This window comes from Pogoniulus pusillus, chromosome 29 (assembly GCF_015220805.1).
Source record: "Pogoniulus pusillus isolate bPogPus1 chromosome 29, bPogPus1.pri, whole genome shotgun sequence".
Lineage (NCBI taxonomy): Eukaryota > Metazoa > Chordata > Aves > Piciformes > Lybiidae > Pogoniulus > Pogoniulus pusillus.
Genome location: NC_087292.1, coordinates 9626715 through 9644650, shown reverse-complemented (window position 1 = coordinate 9644650; position 17936 = coordinate 9626715). Strand labels below are relative to the sequence as shown.

The window sequence follows — 17936 nt, the reverse complement described above, 5'->3', positions numbered from 1 at the left end:
GTCACTCGTGCTTCCCTGTGAGCACTGTTATACCATCCCCATGCAGAGGAATACCTATTTCTAAGAAAAGCAGCATTTCATCTATTTATCTGGCTTTGGGTTGGCAGAGATCCGTATGCTCCATACAATGTTCTGGTCAGCAGAGATAAGCAACAGAAGATTGATGCAGATTACTTCAATAAAAAACAAGAACAGTTGAAGGGCCCAAGGGAGGCAATTGAAATGTTGATTTAAATTGCCATTTCCCACAGAAATTCTTTGGTTTGCCTAGAATGTGCAGTAGTATTGTAAGGAGAGACAGAACAATTGTCTTCATCAAACAGAACACAGATTTTTGTAAAGTGACCTCAGAAGTATCAACACTTTATTAAAAGCAAATTTGTGAGTATTCCTTGCATGAGGGTAACCAGGCTGGCTCGCACTGCAAGGCTGAAGTCACAACTTAATTTAGCACCATAGCAGCTGAAAAAATGGTTCTGGTCCTTTTGTGTGCAATTGTAACAGTGAGAACCTTTTGAAACAGAATTACATTGCAGGCTGAGATTGTAAAGATTTTGGAAAGGCTGCTCGTCACTGAATGAATGGTGCACTTATACCTAAATGATATGTACGCTTCTTGTTGGTAGGATGAAAGTACCAGGGAATCACAGAATGATAGAGGTTAGAAGGAATCTCTGTGTATCATCCAGTTCAACCTCTCTGACTGAACAGCTTCACCTAGAACTGGTTGCACAGGATGGCATCCACGTGGGTTTTGAATGACTCCAGAGACAGAGACTACAACACCTCCCTGGGTGGCCTGGTCCAGTGCACCACCACCCTCAATATAAAGAAATTCCTCCTCATGTTTTGATGGAACTTCTTCTGTTTAAGCTTGTGCCTCTTACCTCTTGTCCTGTTGCCAGGCACCACTGAAAAAAGACTGGCCCCATCCTCCTGACACCCACCCTTTAAGTATTTATAAGCATTGATAAGAATCCAATTAATATTTAATAAGATAGAAAAATATTAAAATTTAGCAAGTGAAAAATGTTAAATACTTAGCTTGTGGGGGTGGGGATAGAATCTTTGAAAGGTGAGTTAACATCACTCTGCCAAACCTGCTGCTGCTTGTGTTTGCTTAGGTGAAACCACACAAGTTTCCTTATGGCTATTGGTATTTTTAACTGCTTGCAGTATCTGCCAGTTTCGAGATGTAGTGACAACTCTGCTTGCACCATATCTTGGCTAATTTTATGCAAAGCCTTTGAGACCAAGTTTGGTTCATAGGTGTGTTCCTGTCCAATTACAAAGTCATAGATCTGAAGCACATATAACAAATCAAAAGAATGCAACACTGTCAAACCCAAGAATTAAATCCCAGCCATACAGGCTGCCAAGCTTCATGAGACTGGAAAAAAAAATGTTTTTAATATAAATATCTATTTTTTTAACCTTTCTGATAAACAAAACATACTTAAATCCACTCCTGCTCTAGCCAAGGCTTTGTAAAAATACCACTTTTCATTATTAGATTTTTAAATACTCAGAGGTTAAGCTGGGACTGTAACAAGAAATCATTAAGAGGCAGATGATTAGATTGTAAGAGCTAGCATCAAGCAATAGGATGTGCCAGTAAATTGTTTCTCACCTGCCCTCTCTACTGCTACTAAGGAGGTAAAGTTTTAGGGACTAGAGAAGTTATCTCTGGATTCTTCTTGACTGTTCATTTTTGAGTGATAATATATATGACATCAGATGACCAGAAACTCTGTGAAGCTTTAATTATGACCTCAGCTCTTGGTTATTTGTATTTGTAGTGTAGAAAGTTTTAAGAAATGTGTTAAGGCTAAGACAGATGAAGCAGGGACACGAGCATTGAATAGAAAGATGGCATCTATCAAACCAAAGCTGCTTCAGTTTCTCAGCTTCTTTTTTTTCCTTTCACCATAGCACCTGTGTGACCAAAGTACCAATGCAGGTGCAGTTTCTACAGCTGGAATACTTCTCTTTCCCTTATTTATAATGACTCCAATTCCCTGTTTACTTAGCAGAGGCCAAAAAAATAATAAAAAAATGTAGTGCATAGAGAGAGATAGCATTACTGCTTTTAAGTAAAATCCATGGGGAAAGCATATCAGTATTAAAACAATCAAGCTAAATGTAAACCTTTGAACAGTAAAAACTAAAAGTATTGTAGAAATGTGGGCCTTTGTAGCCATGACCTGGAGAGTTGCATGGAGATACACAAAGAACATGTACGCAGCTTCTGAATGAGAGAAGCTCAGATGCAGTAGGGGGAAAGTGGTTTTCACCAGGCATGGACTAAATCACCCACTCAGTTCTTGATGATCCATGCTTTTCTGGTAAACACACGGGTGTCTTTTTTGTATGTCTCGTAACTGATGAGTTGTTGAGTGTGACTCCTAAGTTTGTTTCAGTGGTGAGACATGGAAGTGCCTTCCTGCATGAGTAAGATCAAGGAGATGCTGAAAGCTGGTTGTATTACGTAACAGCTGTATGAGACCTGCCAGCTCTGATCATTGCAAAGTACTTATTTTTTAAAAAACCTTACTCACAGAATTTCCTTTGAAAGCAATTTTTTTAATTGCACTGTATTTTATTTTATTTATTACTTGCCCATTGAAATAAATGCTTAAATAACTCCCAGCAACTTGGTTTGACTGTGGAAGCCTGAAAAGTTCACATGTGAGTCATGTTGCCCTCTGTGCATTCTTGATGGGACACTTTTCCCCCTCATTACAGTTGCTAATTGGCTACAGCCTCTGTCTCTCACCTTTTAACAATCCAGTTGTTTCAGATGTTGGTGTAGGTGGTACTGTATGACTAGCAGATTGGTCAAAAGAATGCAAACTTTCTAGGAGAGCTATTAATTGGGGTGGAAGGGGAAGGGATGGAGGGGGAAAGAATCCCGCTTAGCTTGGAAAGCTTTTCCATTCTTATGTGTCAGAATATCCTAATTCAAATCCAAATGGGAATCCACCATTCGAGGGGATTCACACAGCTCCAGGTAAACAACTAATGAGCAGCCTGCCAGTTTCATTTTTATCAAGAGCCCTCAGAGACTCAACTGTGCCATTTCATAAAATATGCAGATGATAGTGGAGGGAGAATAGCAAAGGCTTTGAAAATGATTCACACAACCTAAAAATGATGTTGAAAAGGGAGGAATTAAATATTCACAAAGTGAGAGAAATTAAGGCATATTAACTGTTAGAATGTGGAAATGAAGTGACTAACATGCATAGAGCTGATGAGAACTAGATGATTACAGATCTGTCAAAAGTTTCTAATTCTGACACAGTGTGATGTCGAGGTGCTAGTTGGCTGGTAAGGGCAAAAAATTAGGTATGGGACAAGTAATGCAAACCTGACAGATCATAGTCAAAGGCGGTAAGACACCGCAGTGATTAACATTAGGCTCAGTCCTGTATCAAGGGTGAACGTTAAGCTTGCAAAATGAATACTAATTATGGTTACAAACAGAACACAAGGGGCTCAATTCATCAGCTACAGAAGGGACGGTGTAATGAGTTAGTTGGGAGAAAAAAGTCACCTAGGGCCAAATTTGTCTCACTACTGAGTACCGGCATACACCAGGGACAAATCTGACCCGTGGGATAAGAGACTTGGAAATCTTACTCTTCTGTAATTAATCAGGGATTTATCTTGTGTTGTGATTTTGATAGAGTAGAGGAAAGGTTTCTGGCAGATGCATTCATGCAGAGCTGGTGGAATGGAATAAAGAATAAAAAAAGGCAAAATTAAACTGAGTGTCCACATTGGATGAAGCTACTCATGTCGTTCTAACATAACAGAGACATGGTTGAAACTTTCTCAAGGCCAAAGCCAGATACCCATATCTGTAAACCTTACTGGAGTCATGGGCTCCTAGTGAGCACACAGAAAATATCGTGCTGCTTCTGGAAACCACTCCCTGGAAGTGCCATTTGTGACCCAAGTTGCAGAGTTCTAACTCTGGAAGCTGTTGTCTGTTCATGGTGCCAGCAGCATCATCTCACATCAGTCCAGTGAAAATGTTTAGACTCATTTCTGTCTGTGTAATGCTATTTTGTCATGTACATGTAAAAATGAATTGACTCCTAGTAAGGAATTGTATATTGATGGCCTTTACTAAGGTTGCCCAACAGAGAAGCAGATTTGTAGCACCTTCATTCATTGCTGTGCAATTTGTATTCCTTCACTGAGCTTTGAATGCATGAGAGCTCTGTAGTAGTATGGAGTGAAACTTATGCTCAGACCTGTCCTTATAGCTAATTAATATTGTGCCTTTTTTTCATTGGAAAAAAAATCCATGAAAATTCCACCAGTTTGGGCTGTCAACAAAAGTGTATATGCAGTTCATTTATGTATAGTTGCCTGCTTTCACTGTTCAAGCAGCCTTTTCAGAGTAAGAAATTTGGAAATCCAGTGGAAGTTACACCCTACAGCCTCCTGTGAGTAACCCCATCTTACACTGTGAGCTCAGCTTGCTGCAGTGTGAATTAGTGTCACGTACAGTACTGACTATACTGAGAATACTTAATAAATAAATATTATTTTGATTACAACAGTATCAATGGCATGCTTGATACCTTCCAGAGACAAAAAGAACTTGAGACATATTTAAAAAAAAAAAAAAGAAAAAGTGGTAGTTGTGCATGTCAAATAAATGTGGTGCTGTGTGTGTTTTGCATACCTAATTCCTCGCAGTGCTTGTCCTGTGTTCGTAATCAAGAGACAAGCATAAACTCAAAGGTCACAAAAAGACTGAGCTAGGTAAGGTAGATGTTCTGAATATATTAGGTATGTAAAGCAATATTGTGTCCCATCCAAACTAGAATTAGTGGTAATTATTATATAATATGTAATGATGGGATTTAAATGGCTAACACATTTTCTCTGCTGAGATCATTTAGACATGATTCATATAAATGATTAAATTAATAGATCTTTCTCTTTTAAGACTGCTAGGCAGCTTAAACTAAATTTCTCAACAGAGACTGATCCCAGTGAAATAATATTAATAGAAAATTGAAGAAGAATTTCTGAGAGGTGGGTAAATATCTCCTGGATTTTAAGAAAATTTCTATAGACATCTGTGCTGACAAAAATACTTTGTAGTTTTAAATATTCTCTAGAAATAACCCATCAAGGACTTTGGAAGGTGAAAGAATAACAAATCTAACTTCCCCTGAAAGAGCGGAATGGTGAAACGTACTGGAAGACAGGGACTTAAAGGATCACTGTCTACTTAGTTTAGGCTTAAACATTAGGCTTTTCATAACACTAAATGGTTTTACAAAACCTAATGTGAATGGAAATGTTTTCCTTCTTCCTTCTTTTGAATCAAATTTCAATAAGATAACTCCCCTCCACCCCCACACATATTGAGGAGAATCCTCTGCAGTGTTGTACAGTCACACACAGGAGCATCGTGCTAATTAGCGAGAACAAGGACAGGAAAATGACTGCGGATGGGATTTCTGAAAAAGCCTGAGGGAGCTAGTTGCCCAAAACCTAGCAAATTCAATGGCAGTTAAGTGCTTGAATCTGATAGCCACCTGAAAATTGTAGCTTGTAGGCATGAGTGAAAACACCCAATGTAAAAGCCACTCTCAGGTGCTTGTGAGTTCTACCACCTTACTACTTCTTCATCCTCTTCCAAATTGGACCTAATTTGTAGCTCTGCTCAAAGGCAGGGCCTTTGCCTCTCCTTCTTTTATTTTTAATAGAGTTTTGCATGCTTCTACTCAGGTCCTGGTCACACCAGAGCTCCACAGTATAAAGGGGATACACAAGAATGAGAATTTCATGGAGACAGATTGATTGACTTGTTGTGTACTTCATCAACACAGAAAAATAGCAGTGTGTTGAAGACCACCTCTAGTCATCAGATTACCCTCTTGCAGGTAGTCACCGTCCTATCCCAACACACATACTAGGAGGAGGGTAAAATGAGACCTCCCAGTTTCATAGCTAGCCCCAGGCATTCTTAGCATCTGCTTGCTTTGTATTAGTCACAACTAATAATCAGGGACAGAGCTATGGCTGTTTGCTGTATATCAACCATTCTACTGGGAAAGGCCTGTCATCTTTTAGCTCTCTTTCTACTCAGATTGAGAAATTGATAGGTCACCAGTGCCTTAGAGTACCACAAGGAAAGTATCATATTTATTTTAGCTACAGCTTTGCATCAGTGCTATTACACTGTAAAGAATTTCATAAAGCACATTTTGTCTTTGGTTGTGGTTTTGTTTGGTTGTTTGTTTTTTATATTGCTTGGAAAAGAACATATGGTAATCAGTATAGTTCTGTCCCAGAGGGTTACCCAAGTGCTGTATGCAAAGTGGTCTTTCTATTTTTATTGTTAAATTCATGTTCATCTCTTATCCTAAATATTCCCCTTTTCTGCTTAGGAGGTTAAAAATACCTGGAGCTGCGAGTCTGGCCTATTTACTACAGAATTCATGAGTCATGCACTATACTGAAGTCTTGAAATATCACAGAGAGCTCAGCAAAAGAACGCCAAAATCTGCCCTTCCAGACTTCTGTTTCATTCTCAAACATTTTAGGGTAACTGGTCAGTGAGCTTTCTCTTCCAGAAAAGATGCAGGAAGAAATTGCCATAAGCCTCTGATTAGTAGATCAACCTTTATCTTGCTCACAACTGGAGAGTGAGTCCTTCAGAAGGAAATGGTATGTGAGTGTTGTTAGTATCAGAAAATCCATCTCACTTTCCAGGTTTGGTACTATATTTATATAGAGAAGTGATTGCTTCTCCAGATGCCAGTTTCTCTTGCTTCTTTTCTCCAGCCTTGGGTGATATAAAATACTGACGGAATGTCTCAAGTATCTATAATGTCCCTGGGCTTTCAGATGAAATCTCAATGTGGAAGGCAGCAATGAGATATGCAGACTTTGACTTAACAGCGTAGCTGTTGATGGTTCTGCCTGTGAGTCTCCACTGGAATATGATCAAATGCAGTTTGCCATTGCAGGGTACCATGAGTTCTCTGTAAACTGGTCTCTCAGCTGTGGGTTTGCAGATGAATCAATTTAGATTCTCTTTATGCTGTGGCTGAGACTTTCAGTATGATGGATTAAGCTCTGTTTCATATCATATTATCCTCTATTTATCTTTGTAGCTAAAACAGCCTATCGAGATCTTTGATAATCATGCACCCATTCAGATGATGCAGGAATGGTATCCTTTACCAGATTTTTGAGATCCTCCTTCAGTTCTTTCATGCTCTCCTTAATGCCATCTCTTATACCATCTTTAAGCTCTGTAGTCATAGTCTTTATGGCACAGATTATACCAGAATGTGACAAGCTGTCCTCAATCTGCCTGAGCTGGTCAGTGAATTCACCAACAGTGAAGGATCTTCCATTATCACTCCTTGATAGAAACTTACTGGCCAAGATGTTAGCATAGGATGAAGGAGCAAGCTTAATCAGCTTCTTCATGAGACCTGTTCCCAAAGGAATATCGTCAGGCTCATGAGTACCATGATCTCCATAAAGCACTTCCTTCACAGCAAACTCCTTCAGAAGCTTAATTCCCTGCTCAACGGTGTTCCACTTCTTGGCAGCCCATGGCAAATCATCTCGGGAAGGATATCTCATAGCCACAGCCAACAGAAGGCGTGTCCACAAGCTAACCCTACCAAGAGGACTTGCTAGGTGTTTGTCCACTCCACTCTCCTTAGTGAGTGGTCCCAGCTGCTTGGCAGACTTGTCTCCTACCTGCAGAGCATTAGCACCAATGCCACGGCATCTCACTAACCAGCTTAAGATTGGCTCACCTGATTCCCTTGTGTATTCCTTCCTAACTTCCCTGACCTCTCTGAGTGGATCCTTGGAACCTTGGATGTCATCTTCCTCCTCTTCCTCCTGTTGTTCTGGTGGTGCCGGGCCTAACACAATCTTCCTCATAGCATTCCTAAACTCATTGGAACCATCCTCTCTCCTGGCAGCTAACCTCACAGCGCTCCTCTCACTTGAGTATTGTTGTCTCAGCACATCTACAAGGTCTCGTAGACTAACTGCCTCCTCATCCTCCTCTTGCTGCTGATCACCAGAGGTCCCCTGTCTTACATCCTCCTGCGAACCACTCTTTGTTTTAGCTTTTGCCTTAGCAGGTGCTAGAAGGGCCTGAGCAGCAACAGACTTGGATGTGTCTGCTGGAGGATTTGAATCTTTAGGAGTCTGACTTGGAGCATTTGAATTATTGGAGGTCTGACTTGGAGCATTTGTATCCTTAGGGGTCTGAACTGGAGCTTGTGAGTTCAAATCTGCCTTGCTTTTAACAGGAGGATTTTGGTTCTGGTCTGCTGGCTGGGGGTTTGAATTGGCTGAGCTGGTGTCATTAGGATTTGGACTGACTGGGCTAGCGTTACTAGCACTAGTGGTATTATTAACATTAGTGGGATTATTTGCCTGTCCTCCTGGGATGCCTGCCAACCCTGACGTGTTTTGATTGTTGCTAGGGACATTCTGATTTTGGGTACCTGCCTGTCCTCCTGAGGCTCCTGCTGAACTCTGTGGCTTGTTTTGGTTATCCTTATCATTGTTTACGTTAGTGGCGGGAACACTGGCTGTGTTCCCAGCACTTGGAGAAGGAGGGGCAGAGGCTGGCAAGGGGGAAGCCGATGACTGTGTTCCCTTGTTTTGCTGTGAAAGAGACTGCTTCTGAGACACAGAATTTTTCCTAGCTCTTACAGAACCTGGTTTTGAATTTTTCACCAATAATGCCAAAATTAATATGAATATTAAAATCATGAGGCAAATATTAAAAATTGTGAGAAGAAAAACAGTTTTACAAGAGCATGTGCCTAGGCAAACAGTTGGAATTCCTGTCTTAGGCTGAATAACTCTCATTAGAGCCATATTTAAAGCAGAATTTCCATTGATTGTCACATTATTGACCAGAGCTCCTGTAATGTCCTTGGTAATATTTTCAGAGATATTAAAACCAGCATAACCAAGAATAAAATCACCCCAGCTCCAGAACATATCTGAAACCTTAGCTTTAGCCTTATTATAAGCCAGATCAATGAAATAAGCAACAATTTGACCTTTTAACCAACTAAATACCAAGAAAACAAAACCAGACCAGAGCAATGCACCAACCAAATACAATAGCTGCTTGATTAGCTTCATCTTAATTCCCAGAGCTAATTTCCACTCACTGAAATATCTAGCCCCACGTTGGGCGCCAATTAAAAATGTGATGGTTTGGGGGTTACCCCGCCCCCCCACACTTTTGAATTTGCCCCAGCTAACTCAGACGGACCCTGGGAATATAGATGAAGCAATTTATTTACAGCTAGCAGAATTTACAAGCAGCTATTTACAATATATACAGTTATATACAATTATATACAGAAATATACAAAGGATAAACAATACAAAAGCACAACTCCCCTCCCAGAAACCAAGGTCCCCAGGAGGGGCTCTCAAACCACCCCAACACCTCCCCCCGGCCCTCTCAACCTTACCCCAGTTCTCAGGAAGAAGAGAGGTGCAGCCAAGAGGTTAGGGAGCAGGGTTAGTAGGAGCAGGGTTAATGAGATGTGACCAGGTCTAAGGCAAAAGCAAGAGTGAGAAACAAAATGGAGAATGTTTTCTTCTTCTTCCCAGAGTTCTCAGCGAGACTGTGAGAGAAGTTGACATCAATTGTTTTTCATTTCACTGCCCGTTATCTAGTTCTGTTACCAAAACATTCCAGCTTGCTTCAAACTAGCACAGCTGTCATAGTCACTGTGAAGCAAAGCATGGAGGAACTTTGTCAAGTATTTTACCTGAACTTCAATAGTCCAGATGTACTCCTATATGTTCTGTGAAAAACATTGAATAAGTACTAAATCTTGAAGAGGGTACTTCAGCATCTCTTCTAAACACCAACCAGAAGCAGAGATAGTCAGATTTACCAACTCCATTGATTGTATAAGGAATTGGCTGAATGATCACATGCAGAGAGTGGTGATCAAGGGCACAATGTCTACCTGGAGACCAGTGCCAAGTGGTGTCACTCAGGGGTCAGTGCTGGGACCAGTGCTGTTTAACATCTTTGTCAGTGATATGGACAGAGGAACTGAGTGAGCCCTTGGCAAGTTTGCAGATGATCAAGCTGTGTGGCACAGTTGACTTGCTAGAGGGCAGAGATCCATCCAGAGGGACCTGGACAGGCTGCAGAGGTGGGCCCAGGCCAACCTCTTGAAATTCAACAAGGCCAAGTGTAAGGTCCTGAACCTGCGTCAGCACAATTCCAAGCACAAATCCAGGCTGGGTGCTGAATGGCTGAGAGCAGCCCTGAGGAAAAGGCTCTGGGGGTCTGGGTTGGTGAAAAGCTCAACATGAGCTGGCAGTATGAGTGCAGCCCAGACAGCAACTGTGTGCTGGACTGCATCAAGAGAAATGTGGCCAGCAGGCAAGGAAAGGGGTTTTCCACTTTTACTCTGCTCTTGCCAGACCCCACCTGGAGTACTGTGTACAGTTCTGGAGACCCCAGCACAAGAAGGACATGGAACTGTTGGAGCGAGTGCAGAGGAGATGATCAGAGGGCTGGAGCAGTTCTGCTGTGAGGACAGGATATGAGAGTTGGGGCTCTTCAGCCTGGAGAAGAGAAGGCTTTGAGGAGACCTAATAGTAGCCTTTCAATATCTGAAGGGAACCTACAGGAAGGCTGGGGGGGAACTATCTACAAGGTCTTGTAATGATAGGACAAGGGGTAATGGATTTAAACTGGCAGAGGGGAGATTCAAACTAGATGTTAGGAAAGGGTTCTTTACAGTGAGGGTGGTGAGACACTGGCACAGGTTGTCCAGGGAGGTTGTGAATGCTCTCCCTGAAGGTATTCAAGGCCAGGTTGGATGAGGCCTTGAGCAACCTGTTATAGTGGCAGGTGTCCCTGTCTGTGGTGGGGGGGTTGGAACTGGATGATCCTTGAGATCCCTTCCAACCTAAACCACTCTATGATCATAACTCCATTTCAGGAGACTTTCTAACCTTTCTCTCTCCTCGGTCACCTCCCAGTGTTTTTGCCATGGGAGAAGAGAAGTTAAAGTCTGAGAATATCAGCTTTCAGGGAGATAAAATCAGGTTTCTTTAAATAGCTACAACCAGGGCTGCTATGTGCTACTTCTATGCACATAACATTTTTCTGGAGGGGAAAATTTGAGAAATACCACTGTTTTCATAATCTTAGCTAGCTAAAATAGTTTGGCTTTGGTTTTTTATTTTGGTTTGGTTTAATTATTTAAAAAGTACAAACTTTCACAACTGTACAGCTCTTTTTACTAAGGTTTGAGATTGCAGAGCTCTACAGAAGGGTTGCCTGCACCTCTGTATGTAAAATGCATAGCTCTCAGTTTTGTAGCTTTTTGTTGAATGACCTGGAATTCACAGTTTCTGGTGGATGAGTGGCACAGCAGACAGACCAAGCAAGCTCGTTTCTATTCCTAGTTTTGCCACCTACTTGCTGACCTGGGGTGATTCATATAAGTTCCCTGTGCCCTTTTATCCTCGTCTGTAAAATGAGGATATTGACATTTACATATCTTTATAAAGTGCTTTTAGATCTATGGATGAAAAGTGCTAAGTAAACCAAAACTCTCAATTAAATTAATTGGAGAGAAGAAGCTAGGTCAGTGTTATAGCAAGGTTCATTTATACACCTCTTAATTTCTTTCGTCTCATGTCTCAAATCCTATTTATAGTTGAAATTACTACTATATCCTTTCACCTGTAAAAGTAGTCTCTCTGGGGCAGATATGAAGCATACTTTTATGCTAGAAAGGAAGAAGCAGTAGTCTCTTTGGGACAGATGGAGCATACTTACATGCTAGAAAGGAAGAAGCTCATGGCATTTCCCACACAGATACAAGAGTTGGATTAAGGGCACTCAGTCCCATGTGTTTGTGGTACAAAACTGTCATACAAGTACATCACCTTTAAAAATATTTTTAAAATCCAAGGAGAGACCTCTGGCATTGTATCCAATTGCACAGTCAGAAAATAAATTATCAAACTCATACGTTGATAAGGGAATATTTGAGCTTTGCTGGTGGGGAAGGAAATTGTGAATGCTATTCTCTTAGTGACCTTTCAAGGTCATAATTAGATCGGTGCATGCAAATCCACCTCCTACCTCAGTTTGACTGCAGAAGAAACTGTGCTGCATCTGCAAAAGGGTCCATATATTAAGCTTGCCCCTGGTCCATATGGTTTCTCCTGCAATTCTCAACTGAGGGGCACAATTTGTGTGTGTGTGTTCTTGCAGAGAGATATACGTCGAAAAAAGTCCTGTCATTTTCATCTTATCAGTGGTTACTTTCATCACCTGAAGGTTGTTGTGTTCTTTTAGAGGGGTTTTTTTTAAATGATTCTTGAATATCTTCCTCCATAATAGTAAGAAAACAGATTATGCATAGAAGCTGTTTTGTTTTGAAAATTTTGGGAACAGATGCAATCCAGGAGCTGTGATCCCTGCACAGCTCAGAGATCAGAAGTAATAAGAAGCCTCTGAATTATCTCTCTTCTGTTCACAAAGCTTGCACTTAATCTGCCAGGCTGCCTATAGCTGGAACTCAGTAGAATACACCAAATATCAGATATGTGCTTGGCTCACACTATGTGCAAAGGGGAGTTAACACTGAGAGAACAAAGAAAGTAGGGCAGGCACCCTTAAAACACAGTTGGGCAGGTGTTCTTGAAACTTTCTCTATACAATATAACTTAGGCTATAAATTTCACTGTGTAGGGAGGAGAAAAGAGAGCTTTGCAGTTTAGTATTCTCTGTGTAGCCTAGAATTTTCTGTGCGGATGGGATAAGTGTTCAGATGTACACCGCACGTCTTAGGTGTTTGGCAAATTGGTTAAGAAGTGCCAAAATGCAGGGTAGTGCCCTGAAAAAAAAAAAGATCACTAGTACTGGACTGACTATTTCTGACTGCTTTGAGTTGTCCAGAAATTTTAAGACAAGTAGGAAACAGCCTGGAATATAGCTATTTTACTAGTGTGTAAGTTTTGATTGACAGAAAGTAATTATATTTAATGTTCACACAATTTTAAATATCGTGTTTATATATAATTTGAGGTGTTTTAGCAACACTGACTTCCAGCTGTGCTGTCAGGGGTTGGAAGTGGGATGTCAGACAAAGAGTGATCAAATATAGGGACATGAGCATGAAGTAGGGGTTAAAGACTATAAACTTAGTGAGGCCACAGTCCCCATCCTTCTAAAGAGAGTCACACTTGCAGGAAGAATAATTAAATGCAGAAAAGGGAGCTTTGTGATGATTAACTTAGAATTACAATGAATTATTTTGATAACTAATTGAAAACTGACCTGTTGGTCACACAATGGTGTGACTATATGGTTTCCTCTAAATGTCCTCTGTGTTGTCCATCTGCTTTACAAGTGGGTCAGTTGGACAATAGGAAAGCTAAATTAAGGAAGGCTGTCCCAAGAGAAGACTTCTAGGTTAACAAGCTAAGATGGACCAGTAAAAGCTGAGGGAAAAAAATCTGAGAGGAAAATGAGTATGAAAAACACAATTCCCACATGGGATGTCAGAAACACTCATGTTACATACTGTATTTATAACTCCCTTACCTGGATTCAGAGTTACAGTGTAAGTCACTGACAGCACATATCTACAGTAATTCCCCTCACTACATAGGAGCCAATCTGAACTTCAGTTGAGGGGAGCTGGCTTGACATTATTTGTACAGTTTCAGATATTCCAGAGTAGTGAGGATGCCCCTAAAAAGACCCTCAGAAGGCCAAGGGGAGTCCTACTTAGGGGTAGCATTCTGCTCAAAAGGTGAGAAGAGCTGAATAAAAGCCAGCAATTGAGCATCTGTCAAATTCTCCATCAATTATCGTTTAAATCAAACTCCAAACATTCCCTTTCAACCTCATGAATTTTTTTCCCTTGCATTTGGGGATATCTCTGTCCTTCTTGAACTCTCCTCGGTGTCTGCACCAATGCTGCAGTATCACCTACTTAAGAAGGACACTGAACTGCTGGAGTGAGTCTAGAGCAGGGCCATGAAGACGCTCAGAGGGCTGGAGCAGCTCTGCTGTGAGGACAGGCTATGAGGGCTGGGGCTCTTCAGCCTGGAGAAGAGAAGGCCTTGAGGAGACCTCGTAGCAGCCTTCCAGCATCTGAAGGGGCCTACGAGAGGGCTGAGGAGGGATTATTTGCAAGATCTTGTAATGACAGGATGAGGGCTAATGAGTTTAAACTGGCAGAGGGGAGATTCAAACTAGATGTTAGGAATGGGTTCTTTACAATGAGGGTGGTGAGACACTAACACAGGTTGTCCAGGGAGGTTGTGGATGCTCTCTCCCTGGAGCTGTTCATGGCCTGGTTGGATGAGGCCTTGAGTGACCTGCTCTCATGGGAGGTGTCCCTGCTTATGATGAGGGACTGGAACTAGATGATCTTTGAGGACACTTCCAACCTAAACCATTCTGTGATTCAGGAGGGACTCACTAAAGCTGTTCTGTGCCTTTGGGAACACCTGCAAACCTCAGAAAGTGTCGTCTCAGTGATGTTATTCAAACTCCTCTAGAAAATTCAGTGCAAGTTAGATGGAACAGATAAGTGCTAGAGACTTGCTTTTATGTCCCATAGGTTAATGTAGTGGTGGAGCCAGCTGGTGATTTCACACTAAACCACTGGAAGGACAGTGAAGTCGATTTCCCCAATGAGGTAAGAATATGGCATTAAACTTCTTTTCCCTTGTCGAGGGGGCTAAGGACATTCATTGTGTTGACTGTTTTGTTGTTGTTGTTTTAATTTAAAAAACCCAAACAATCCCAACCTTTATGATCTTCATGGATGCTGTACTGAGATTAAGGGGGTTTGGTTTTGTTGTTTTTTTTTTTCATCCAGGAAAAAGTTTACAGTGAGGTTCTATTTTGCTGTAAAAATATCTTCCAAACATATCCTGAAGTGTTTTTTTTTCCCAAAGTGGGTTACTATGCCACTAGCCTATTTGTTTCCCTAGTACTATTTGATGTCACATAAGTATTTTTGCAATCAAGGTTGCTCCTTTTCTTAGACATAGGAATAACAAGCTGAAATGCTAAGGAGCTGCTAGATTGATAAATAGTTGAAGGGCCAATCCCAGTTTGTTGCTTCTCTAAAACATCCTGGTTTCAATCCCTTTTCCACTTACATTTTCACAATTGCTATATTTTTTGAATGATTGTGCAGAGAATAGTTAACTAATGAATGAGCTTGAATACTCCATCCTACGTCTTGTTGTGTGGATTAGAAGTTTTAAGGAGCAGGTAGTATCCAGGGAAAGTAGGACAAAGAACTGATCTGAAGCCAAGAAAGCAGAATCACAGACTTGGATTTAAGAAAAGCTTTTGAGTAGAGAATAAGGTGGTACACAGTGGGGCAGCAAGAGCAGACCATTTACAAAAGCTGCAGTTTCTGTAAAACATTAAAAGGAGGCAAACTCTGTGCTGGTGCCTGGAAGCCTGGTCAGATGTAGAGTGAGGCAGCGAGAAATGAGAAGGCTAACTCTTGCCAAATAGTAACACATCCCTCATCTCCATGGGGAATGCTGCTATAACACAACAGTTCAGGTCTTGTGCTGCAGCCAGGTTTTAAAAATGTTGAGCTGTTCTTGACAACCAGTCTGGCATCCAGAAGTCAACTGCTTTTGCTCCAGTGTAGATTTACTGATTGCAGATGAATTTGGGTATCTTTTTCGTACATCCTGTTCTGTTGTGACCAGCTGCACATCTCTAGCTTGACTAAGTAAAGGCAAAAAACCCCAACCAGCCAAACAAAGAAACCCATATAGGTAGACTATCAGCTAAAGATACTGCTCTAGAGCGAAAAATAAGATACGCTGGCCAAGGATGAGTTTGGAGTGCGCTGTTTTGTGCTTTAAGTGCAAAATTCATGCATCTTCTTTAGTCCCTGTGATTCTTGTCAGTGTTGTTTGGCTCTTGGTTTAAGAAGCTTCTGAGGTCTGAGTTTGTACTTTCCAGTACGTAGGGTCAAAAACTCTCTCTGCTCCTCTTGCCGTACAAATCATTCTGCAATTGTTGGTGCTATCATCGCTTAACATTTCTTGTAGCCATCTTAACTGGCAGACGTAATCCATCTCAGCTAAAAACTTAAAATGTTTAATTTTGTCTGGAAAAATGTTCATGTTCTTCTGTCAGTGTAACATATGCTGAGATTTTCTTTAAAAAGAACCATGCTACTCAGATTTTTGCTACTTTTCTGCAGTAAAACACGTACCAGAATTTCTTCTAAAACTGAGCTATTGCAGGGATATCTGCTTGGAAAATAGAATATTAATTACCTCTCAGCTCTCAGAAGGGGCATGAATCTTTTAAATACCCTGTATAGAAATTCATATACCTTCTAATGCCCTCAGTGGGATTCACACTCAATCTGGTTTCCAGCACTGTCAGGAGAATGCTTTTGCCTTTCAGTGTGGTGTGCTGAGTTTTAACTGGGTGTCAGAGGACTGTCATATGTTCATTGAAGGAGACACAACACTTTCTTACCAAAAGCACTGGCAATACTGTAGTAACTAATAATGCAGAAATATTTCACAGCTGATAAAGCTTTGAGGAGGGTAGTAAGAGAAATGATGGGAGATGTGGGAGCTGAGCAAGGAAGACTGAGAAGCGCAGGAAAGGTTCCTCACCAGAGTTAGACTCCTAAGGGCCTTCAACCTATTTAAAAAGGATCATCACTCATCAGCACCATCATCATTATCTACTCGATCGGGAGGAGGAGGGGAGGGATAATCAGCAAGAGACGATCAGCGTCTTATCACCGAGCTCCTTCATTTCAGTGCTTAAGCTGCAGGATTCTTTCTGGAGAGATAATTCATATTTTATCATTAAAACTGCTGATCATAACCTCGTTAATAGATGGATATTGCTAACACACACGAAAAAAAGCTAACATGATAAAACGTAATGCTTCTATTAAATTACTTAAACTACTTTACCTTGCCTCAACATCATCCCCCTCCCTGCTGCTCCTCTGCCATCACAGACACTGCTTGTACATGGCACACAAAATCTATAAACTCTTTCCAGGAATACAAAAGCATTCTCTATGATGTTGATAAGAAACAGGACAGTCACTCTCCCCTGACATATTTGTTCTTTAAAAACAAATCAATGGTGCAGGGATTTGGCACCTGAATGCAGAACAACGGCTTGATGAGGCAAAGATTGTCTTCATTAAGGACATTAATATTCATAGAGAGTAGAAAATCTGACACAAGAGAGGACTCACTAACCTTTTCTCATATTAGATTTTTACTTCTTAACACAATTACAGTCCGGCAATGACTTAATTAATGCTGCTTTTTGTCAGACTGCTTTAAAGAGCTGTCAATTTGGTCCTGCAGAGGCTGTCAGTGAAAGAGAAAGACAGTCATCTAGGCTAAAAAGACACAGGAAGGAATTCAAACACTTAATAACATTCAAAGTGCTATGCAAAGTCACATATCAACCTGTATTAAGGAGAGTTTTTGTCTTTCCTCTCTTCCTACTTATGCTAATATTTTTCAGGTAAAATTGGGGCTGCTGCCACCTCTAATTCTGAGGTACACAGCAGAAAATGAAGAAAGGGTCATCAAATCTAATGTATTTTACTTTCAGAATATTAGGTGTACCTCAACCTCTCTATGGAGAACAGACACTAGGAGCCACTTCAGGAATCCTTATTAAATGCCTGTTAATATTGGTTGGTCTGTAGTGCAAAAAGGCTTGCACAGTGGCACCTCCTATTTTTCCTTCAACCACCAGAAGCCAGGGAAGTATTTCATCCTGTGAGGCCTAAAGGTTCTCAAAATACTGTAAATTTTAAGGTTACGAAGCTTCACAACTCTGGTGAACAGCAACTAGTTACTGTGGCTCAGCAAGTGAGTGA

General features: G+C 41.0%; 1 long non-coding RNA gene across 4 annotated transcripts in view; it reads left to right on the top strand.

Annotated features, from left to right (window-relative positions):
• The window catches only part of LOC135188236 (uncharacterized), an 84254-nt gene that overhangs the window by 39304 nt on the left and 27014 nt on the right, over positions 1 to 17936 (top strand). For 3 of the 4 annotated variants that reach the window (XR_010307626.1, XR_010307623.1, XR_010307625.1), the window contains exon 3: positions 14649 to 14726. The exons of the other annotated variant lie outside the window; for it this stretch is intronic. This is a non-coding gene — a long non-coding RNA (uncharacterized LOC135188236). The remainder of the gene's footprint in view (positions 1 to 14648; positions 14727 to 17936) is intronic. 4 annotated transcript variants of the gene reach the window in all.